Source organism: Carassius gibelio, chromosome A8, assembly GCF_023724105.1.
Source record: "Carassius gibelio isolate Cgi1373 ecotype wild population from Czech Republic chromosome A8, carGib1.2-hapl.c, whole genome shotgun sequence".
Lineage (NCBI taxonomy): Eukaryota > Metazoa > Chordata > Actinopteri > Cypriniformes > Cyprinidae > Carassius > Carassius gibelio.
The window spans coordinates 213,125-223,481 of record NC_068378.1 but is presented as its reverse complement, the minus strand read 5'-3'; positions in this window follow the sequence as shown (position 1 = coordinate 223,481).

Genomic DNA, 10,357 nt, shown 5'->3' with positions numbered 1-10,357 from the left:
GTGGGTTACGGTCAGTGGGGCTAAGGCTAGCAGTTTTGTTTGGGGCTAAGGCTAGCAGTTTTGAGGGTTAAGGTTTAGGGGCTAGTTTGGGGTCAGTTGCAGCTAGGTATATAGATAAAAACGAGTTTCACCCTCATTAATTCCACCCTCGTTAGCATATGCGATCTGATTGGCCAAAGCTTACCTGTCCGTATCTTTTGAAGCGTAGGTCCGATGTGCACATAACCGGTATCGTTGGATTCAGAAGGCGGCCTTCTTTCAGGTAGCGTGGATCTATGGAAGAAAGGATGTCGTTTTCAAATCCAATGTGACCGTACATCAGTCTAAAGCGTGACAAAAAGGAAGCCAGTCATCGATAAAAACAAGAAATACATCCAAACGAAATAACCCGTGAAATCATTTGTCTTTTTAGGAACAAGGTATCACTAGCCTGAATAAAAATAGTTTTCCAGCCAGTTCGTGTGCGTCTGTGTGTTTTGACTGCATATGCGTGTGAGTGTGCACACGTGCGTGTGAGTGTGCACAGGAGTGTACGTGTGTGTTTGTGAAAGAGAGAGAGAGTGCATCATTAAAATTAGACTGGAAAGATGTCTTTGAGTGAAGTCATCCGCTCAAGAGCTCCGCCTGGAGTGTCAAATCCTGCTAAAATATTGGAATCCTAATCAGTTTTTTACACATGGCTATTCACAGTTTTATCCAGGAGAGGGCGACCGAGAAGCCAAGGGTTATATCCTGGAGAATATGATATTAGTTTTATGATATTTCTGTACAGAATTTGATGAAGCGTCTGGTTGATAAAGGTTTACAGAGTCTAGGGACTGGCACGTTTAAAAACGGTGGGGCCAGGGGTCAGTGGGTTACGGTCAGTGGGGCTAAGGCTAGCAGTTTTGTTTGGGGCTAAGGCTAGCAGTTTTGAGGGTTAAGGTTTAGGGGCTAGTTTGGGGTCAGTTGCAGCTAGGTATATAGATAAAAACGAGTTTCACCCTCATTAATTCCACCCTCGTTAGCATATGCGATCTGATTGGCCAAAGCTTACCTGTCCGTATCTTTTGAAGCGTAGGTCCGATGTGCACATAACTGGTATCGTTGGATTCAGAAGGCGGCCTTCTTTCAGGTAGCGTGGATCTATGGAAGAAAGGATGTCGTTTTCAAATCCAATGTGACCGTACATCAGTCTAAAGCGTGACAAAAAGGAAGCCAGTCATCGATAAAAACAAGAAATACATCCAAACGAAATAACCCGTGAAATCATTTGTCTTTTTAGGAACAAGGTATCACTAGCCTGAATAAAAATAGTTTTCCAGCCAGTTCGTGTGCGTCTGTGTGTTTTGACTGCATATGCGTGTGAGTGTGCACACGTGCGTGTGAGTGTGCACAGGAGTGTACGTGTGTGTTTGTGAAAGAGAGAGAGAGTGCATCATTAAAATTAGACTGGAAAGATGTCTTTGAGTGAAGTCATCCGCTCAAGAGCTCCGCCTGGAGTGTCAAATCCTGCTAAAATATTGGAATCCTAATCAGTTTTTTACACATGGCTATTCACAGTTTTATCCAGGAGAGGGCGACCGAGAAGCCAAGGGTTATATCCTGGAGAATATGATATTAGTTTTATGATATTTCTGTACAGAATTTGATGAAGCGTCTGGTTGATAAAGGTTTACAGAGTCTAGGGACTGGCACGTTTAAAAACGGTGGGGCCAGGGGTCAGTGGGTTACGGTCAGTGGGGCTAAGGCTAGCAGTTTTGTTTGGGGCTAAGGCTAGCAGTTTTGAGGGTTAAGGTTTAGGGGCTAGTTTGGGGTCAGTTGCAGCTAGGTATATAGATAAAAACGAGTTTCACCCTCATTAATTCCACCCTCGTTAGCATATGCGATCTGATTGGCCAAAGCTTACCTGTCCGTATCTTTTGAAGCGTAGGTCCGATGTGCACATAACCGGTATCGTTGGATTCAGAAGGCGGCCTTCTTTCAGGTAGCGTGGATCTATGGAAGAAAGGATGTCGTTTTCAAATCCAATGTGACCGTACATCAGTCTAAAGCGTGACAAAAAGGAAGCCAGTCATCGATAAAAACAAGAAATACATCCAAACGAAATAACCCGTGAAATCATTTGTCTTTTTAGGAACAAGGTATCACTAGCCTGAATAAAAATAGTTTTCCAGCCAGTTCGTGTGCGTCTGTGTGTTTTGACTGCATATGCGTGTGAGTGTGCACACGTGCGTGTGAGTGTGCACAGGAGTGTACGTGTGTGTTTGTGAAAGAGAGAGAGAGTGCATCATTAAAATTAGACTGGAAAGATGTCTTTGAGTGAAGTCATCCGCTCAAGAGCTCCGCCTGGAGTGTCAAATCCTGCTAAAATATTGGAATCCTAATCAGTTTTTTACACATGGCTATTCACAGTTTTATCCAGGAGAGGGCGACCGAGAAGCCAAGGGTTATATCCTGGAGAATATGATATTAGTTTTATGATATTTCTGTACAGAATTTGATGAAGCGTCTGGTTGATAAAGGTTTACAGAGTCTAGGGACTGGCACGTTTAAAAACGGTGGGGCCAGGGGTCAGTGGGTTACGGTCAGTGGGGCTAAGGCTAGCAGTTTTGTTTGGGGCTAAGGCTAGCAGTTTTGAGGGTTAAGGTTTAGGGGCTAGTTTGGGGTCAGTTGCAGCTAGGTATATAGATAAAAACGAGTTTCACCCTCATTAATTCCACCCTCGTTAGCATATGCGATCTGATTGGCCAAAGCTTACCTGTCCGTATCTTTTGAAGCGTAGGTCCGATGTGCACATAACCGGTATCGTTGGATTCAGAAGGCGGCCTTCTTTCAGGTAGCGTGGATCTATGGAAGAAAGGATGTCGTTTTCAAATCCAATGTGACCGTACATCAGTCTAAAGCGTGACAAAAAGGAAGCCAGTCATCGATAAAAACAAGAAATACATCCAAACGAAATAACCCGTGAAATCATTTGTCTTTTTAGGAACAAGGTATCACTAGCCTGAATAAAAATAGTTTTCCAGCCAGTTCGTGTGCGTCTGTGTGTTTTGACTGCATATGCGTGTGAGTGTGCACACGTGCGTGTGAGTGTGCACAGGAGTGTACGTGTGTGTTTGTGAAAGAGAGAGAGAGTGCATCATTAAAATTAGACTGGAAAGATGTCTTTGAGTGAAGTCATCCGCTCAAGAGCTCCGCCTGGAGTGTCAAATCCTGCTAAAATATTGGAATCCTAATCAGTTTTTTACACATGGCTATTCACAGTTTTATCCAGGAGAGGGCGACCGAGAAGCCAAGGGTTATATCCTGGAGAATATGATATTAGTTTTATGATATTTCTGTACAGAATTTGATGAAGCGTCTGGTTGATAAAGGTTTACAGAGTCTAGGGACTGGCACGTTTAAAAACGGTGGGGCCAGGGGTCAGTGGGTTACGGTCAGTGGGGCTAAGGCTAGCAGTTTTGTTTGGGGCTAAGGCTAGCAGTTTTGAGGGTTAAGGTTTAGGGGCTAGTTTGGGGTCAGTTGCAGCTAGGTATATAGATAAAAACGAGTTTCACCCTCATTAATTCCACCCTCGTTAGCATATGCGATCTGATTGGCCAAAGCTTACCTGTCCGTATCTTTTGAAGCGTAGGTCCGATGTGCACATAACTGGTATCGTTGGATTCAGAAGGCGGCCTTCTTTCAGGTAGCGTGGATCTATGGAAGAAAGGATGTCGTTTTCAAATCCAATGTGACCGTACATCAGTCTAAAGCGTGACAAAAAGGAAGCCAGTCATCGATAAAAACAAGAAATACATCCAAACGAAATAACCCGTGAAATCATTTGTCTTTTTAGGAACAAGGTATCACTAGCCTGAATAAAAATAGTTTTCCAGCCAGTTCGTGTGCGTCTGTGTGTTTTGACTGCATATGCGTGTGAGTGTGCACACGTGCGTGTGAGTGTGCACAGGAGTGTACGTGTGTGTTTGTGAAAGAGAGAGAGAGTGCATCATTAAAATTAGACTGGAAAGATGTCTTTGAGTGAAGTCATCCGCTCAAGAGCTCCGCCTGGAGTGTCAAATCCTGCTAAAATATTGGAATCCTAATCAGTTTTTTACACATGGCTATTCACAGTTTTATCCAGGAGAGGGCGACCGAGAAGCCAAGGGTTATATCCTGGAGAATATGATATTAGTTTTATGATATTTCTGTACAGAATTTGATGAAGCGTCTGGTTGATAAAGGTTTACAGAGTCTAGGGACTGGCACGTTTAAAAACGGTGGGGCCAGGGGTCAGTGGGTTACGGTCAGTGGGGCTAAGGCTAGCAGTTTTGTTTGGGGCTAAGGCTAGCAGTTTTGAGGGTTAAGGTTTAGGGGCTAGTTTGGGGTCAGTTGCAGCTAGGTATATAGATAAAAACGAGTTTCACCCTCATTAATTCCACCCTCGTTAGCATATGCGATCTGATTGGCCAAAGCTTACCTGTCCGTATCTTTTGAAGCGTAGGTCCGATGTGCACATAACTGGTATCGTTGGATTCAGAAGGCGGCCTTCTTTCAGGTAGCGTGGATCTATGGAAGAAAGGATGTCGTTTTCAAATCCAATGTGACCGTACATCAGTCTAAAGCGTGACAAAAAGGAAGCCAGTCATCGATAAAAACAAGAAATACATCCAAACGAAATAACCCGTGAAATCATTTGTCTTTTTAGGAACAAGGTATCACTAGCCTGAATAAAAATAGTTTTCCAGCCAGTTCGTGTGCGTCTGTGTGTTTTGACTGCATATGCGTGTGAGTGTGCACACGTGCGTGTGAGTGTGCACAGGAGTGTACGTGTGTGTTTGTGAAAGAGAGAGAGAGTGCATCATTAAAATTAGACTGGAAAGATGTCTTTGAGTGAAGTCATCCGCTCAAGAGCTCCGCCTGGAGTGTCAAATCCTGCTAAAATATTGGAATCCTAATCAGTTTTTTACACATGGCTATTCACAGTTTTATCCAGGAGAGGGCGACCGAGAAGCCAAGGGTTATATCCTGGAGAATATGATATTAGTTTTATGATATTTCTGTACAGAATTTGATGAAGCGTCTGGTTGATAAAGGTTTACAGAGTCTAGGGACTGGCACGTTTAAAAACGGTGGGGCCAGGGGTCAGTGGGTTACGGTCAGTGGGGCTAAGGCTAGCAGTTTTGTTTGGGGCTAAGGCTAGCAGTTTTGAGGGTTAAGGTTTAGGGGCTAGTTTGGGGTCAGTTGCAGCTAGGTATATAGATAAAAACGAGTTTCACCCTCATTAATTCCACCCTCGTTAGCATATGCGATCTGATTGGCCAAAGCTTACCTGTCCGTATCTTTTGAAGCGTAGGTCCGATGTGCACATAACCGGTATCGTTGGATTCAGAAGGCGGCCTTCTTTCAGGTAGCGTGGATCTATGGAAGAAAGGATGTCGTTTTCAAATCCAATGTGACCGTACATCAGTCTAAAGCGTGACAAAAAGGAAGCCAGTCATCGATAAAAACAAGAAATACATCCAAACGAAATAACCCGTGAAATCATTTGTCTTTTTAGGAACAAGGTATCACTAGCCTGAATAAAAATAGTTTTCCAGCCAGTTCGTGTGCGTCTGTGTGTTTTGACTGCATATGCGTGTGAGTGTGCACACGTGCGTGTGAGTGTGCACAGGAGTGTACGTGTGTGTTTGTGAAAGAGAGAGAGAGTGCATCATTAAAATTAGACTGGAAAGATGTCTTTGAGTGAAGTCATCCGCTCAAGAGCTCCGCCTGGAGTGTCAAATCCTGCTAAAATATTGGAATCCTAATCAGTTTTTTACACATGGCTATTCACAGTTTTATCCAGGAGAGGGCGACCGAGAAGCCAAGGGTTATATCCTGGAGAATATGATATTAGTTTTATGATATTTCTGTACAGAATTTGATGAAGCGTCTGGTTGATAAAGGTTTACAGAGTCTAGGGACTGGCACGTTTAAAAACGGTGGGGCCAGGGGTCAGTGGGTTACGGTCAGTGGGGCTAAGGCTAGCAGTTTTGTTTGGGGCTAAGGCTAGCAGTTTTGAGGGTTAAGGTTTAGGGGCTAGTTTGGGGTCAGTTGCAGCTAGGTATATAGATAAAAACGAGTTTCACCCTCATTAATTCCACCCTCGTTAGCATATGCGATCTGATTGGCCAAAGCTTACCTGTCCGTATCTTTTGAAGCGTAGGTCCGATGTGCACATAACCGGTATCGTTGGATTCAGAAGGCGGCCTTCTTTCAGGTAGCGTGGATCTATGGAAGAAAGGATGTCGTTTTCAAATCCAATGTGACCGTACATCAGTCTAAAGCGTGACAAAAAGGAAGCCAGTCATCGATAAAAACAAGAAATACATCCAAACGAAATAACCCGTGAAATCATTTGTCTTTTTAGGAACAAGGTATCACTAGCCTGAATAAAAATAGTTTTCCAGCCAGTTCGTGTGCGTCTGTGTGTTTTGACTGCATATGCGTGTGAGTGTGCACACGTGCGTGTGAGTGTGCACAGGAGTGTACGTGTGTGTTTGTGAAAGAGAGAGAGAGTGCATCATTAAAATTAGACTGGAAAGATGTCTTTGAGTGAAGTCATCCGCTCAAGAGCTCCGCCTGGAGTGTCAAATCCTGCTAAAATATTGGAATCCTAATCAGTTTTTTACACATGGCTATTCACAGTTTTATCCAGGAGAGGGCGACCGAGAAGCCAAGGGTTATATCCTGGAGAATATGATATTAGTTTTATGATATTTCTGTACAGAATTTGATGAAGCGTCTGGTTGATAAAGGTTTACAGAGTCTAGGGACTGGCACGTTTAAAAACGGTGGGGCCAGGGGTCAGTGGGTTACGGTCAGTGGGGCTAAGGCTAGCAGTTTTGTTTGGGGCTAAGGCTAGCAGTTTTGAGGGTTAAGGTTTAGGGGCTAGTTTGGGGTCAGTTGCAGCTAGGTATATAGATAAAAACGAGTTTCACCCTCATTAATTCCACCCTCGTTAGCATATGCGATCTGATTGGCCAAAGCTTACCTGTCCGTATCTTTTGAAGCGTACGTCCGATGTGCACATAACTGGTATCGTTGGATTCAGAAGGCGGCCTTCTTTCAGGTAGCGTGGATCTATGGAAGAAAGGATGTCGTTTTCAAATCCAATGTGACCGTACATCAGTCTAAAGCGTGACAAAAAGGAAGCCAGTCATCGATAAAAACAAGAAATACATCCAAACGAAATAACCCGTGAAATCATTTGTCTTTTTAGGAACAAGGTATCACTAGCCTGAATAAAAATAGTTTTCCAGCCAGTTCGTGTGCGTCTGTGTGTTTTGACTGCATATGCGTGTGAGTGTGCACACGTGCGTGTGAGTGTGCACAGGAGTGTATGTGTGTGTTTGTGAAAGAGAGAGAGAGTGCATCATTAAAATTAGACTGGAAAGATGTCTTTGAGTGAAGTCATCCGCTCAAGAGCTCCGCCTGGAGTGTCAAATCCTGCTAAAATATTGGAATCCTAATCAGTTTTTTACACATGGCTATTCACAGTTTTATCCAGGAGAGGGCGACCGAGAAGCCAAGGGTTATATCCTGGAGAATATGATATTAGTTTTATGATATTTCTGTACAGAATTTGATGAAGCGTCTGGTTGATAAAGGTTTACAGAGTCTAGGGACTGGCACGTTTAAAAACGGTGGGGCCAGGGGTCAGTGGGTTACGGTCAGTGGGGCTAAGGCTAGCAGTTTTGTTTGGGGCTAAGGCTAGCAGTTTTGAGGGTTAAGGTTTAGGGGCTAGTTTGGGGTCAGTTGCAGCTAGGTATATAGATAAAAACGAGTTTCACCCTCATTAATTCCACCCTCGTTAGCATATGCGATCTGATTGGCCAAAGCTTACCTGTCCGTATCTTTTGAAGCGTAGGTCCGATGTGCACATAACTGGTATCGTTGGATTCAGAAGGCGGCCTTCTTTCAGGTAGCGTGGATCTATGGAAGAAAGGATGTCGTTTTCAAATCCAATGTGACCGTACATCAGTCTAAAGCGTGACAAAAAGGAAGCCAGTCATCGATAAAAACAAGAAATACATCCAAACGAAATAACCCGTGAAATCATTTGTCTTTTTAGGAACAAGGTATCACTAGCCTGAATAAAAATAGTTTTCCAGCCAGTTCGTGTGCGTCTGTGTGTTTTGACTGCATATGCGTGTGAGTGTGCACACGTGCGTGTGAGTGTGCACAGGAGTGTACGTGTGTGTTTGTGAAAGAGAGAGAGAGTGCATCATTAAAATTAGACTGGAAAGATGTCTTTGAGTGAAGTCATCCGCTCAAGAGCTCCGCCTGGAGTGTCAAATCCTGCTAAAATATTGGAATCCTAATCAGTTTTTTACACATGGCTATTCACAGTTTTATCCAGGAGAGGGCGACCGAGAAGCCAAGGGTTATATCCTGGAGAATATGATATTAGTTTTATGATATTTCTGTACAGAATTTGATGAAGCGTCTGGTTGATAAAGGTATACAGAGTCTAGGGACTGGCACGTTTAAAAACGGTGGGGCCAGGGGTCAGTGGGTTACGGTCAGTGGGGCTAAGGCTAGCAGTTTTGTTTGGGGCTAAGGCTAGCAGTTTTGAGGGTTAAGGTTTAGGGTCTAGTTTGGGGTCAGTTGCAGCTAGGTATATAGATAAAAACGAGTTTCACCCTCATTAATTCCACCCTCGTTAGCATATGCGATCTGATTGGCCAAAGCTTACCTGTCCGTATCTTTTGAAGCGTAGGTCCGATGTGCACATAACTGGTATCGTTGGATTCAGAAGGCGGCCTTCTTTCAGGTAGCGTGGATCTATGGAAGAAAGGATGTCGTTTTCAAATCCAATGTGACCGTACATCAGTCTAAAGCGTGACAAAAAGGAAGCCAGTCATCGATAAAAACAAGAAATACATCCAAACGAAATAACCCGTGAAATCATTTGTCTTTTTAGGAACAAGGTATCACTAGCCTGAATAAAAATAGTTTTCCAGCCAGTTCGTGTGCGTCTGTGTGTTTTGACTGCATATGCGTGTGAGTGTGCACACGTGCGTGTGAGTGTGCACAGGAGTGTACGTGTGTGTTTGTGAAAGAGAGAGAGAGTGCATCATTAAAATTAGACTGGAAAGATGTCTTTGAGTGAAGTCATCCGCTCAAGAGCTCCGCCTGGAGTGTCAAATCCTGCTAAAATATTGGAATCCTAATCAGTTTTTTACACATGGCTATTCACAGTTTTATCCAGGAGAGGGCGACCGAGAAGCCAAGGGTTATATCCTGGAGAATATGATATTAGTTTTATGATATTTCTGTACAGAATTTGATGAAGCGTCTGGTTGATAAAGGTATACAGAGTCTAGGGACTGGCACGTTTAAAAACGGTGGGGCCAGGGGTCAGTGGGTTACGGTCAGTGGGGCTAAGGCTAGCAGTTTTGTTTGGGGCTAAGGCTAGCAGTTTTGAGGGTTAAGGTTTAGGGTCTAGTTTGGGGTCAGTTGCAGCTAGGTATATAGATAAAAACGAGTTTCACCCTCATTAATTCCACCCTCGTTAGCATATGCGATCTGATTGGCCAAAGCTTACCTGTCCGTATCTTTTGAAGCGTAGGTCCGATGTGCACATAACTGGTATCGTTGGATTCAGAAGGCGGCCTTCTTTCAGGTAGCGTGGATCTATGGAAGAAAGGATGTCGTTTTCAAATCCAATGTGACCGTACATCAGTCTAAAGCGTGACAAAAAGGAAGCCAGTCATCGATAAAAACAAGAAATACATCCAAACGAAATAACCCGTGAAATCATTTGTCTTTTTAGGAACAAGGTATCACTAGCCTGAATAAAAATAGTTTTCCAGCCAGTTCGTGTGCGTCTGTGTGTTTTGACTGCATATGCGTGTGAGTGTGCACACGTGCGTGTGAGTGTGCACAGGAGTGTACGTGTGTGTTTGTGAAAGAGAGAGAGAGTGCATCATTAAAATTAGACTGGAAAGATGTCTTTGAGTGAAGTCATCCGCTCAAGAGCTCCGCCTGGAGTGTCAAATCCTGCTAAAATATTGGAATCCTAATCAGTTTTTTACACATGGCTATTCACAGTTTTATCCAGGAGAGGGCGACCGAGAAGCCAAGGGTTATATCCTGGAGAATATGATATTAGTTTTATGATATTTCTGTACAGAATTTGATGAAGCGTCTGGTTGATAAAGGTTTACAGAGTCTAGGGACTGGCACGTTTAAAAACGGTGGGGCCAGGGGTCAGTGGGTTACGGTCAGTGGGGCTAAGGCTAGCAGTTTTGTTTGGGGCTAAGGCTAGCAGTTTTGAGGGTTAAGGTTTAGGGGCTAGTTTGGGGTCAGTTGCAGCTAGGTATATAGATAAAAACGAGTTTCACCC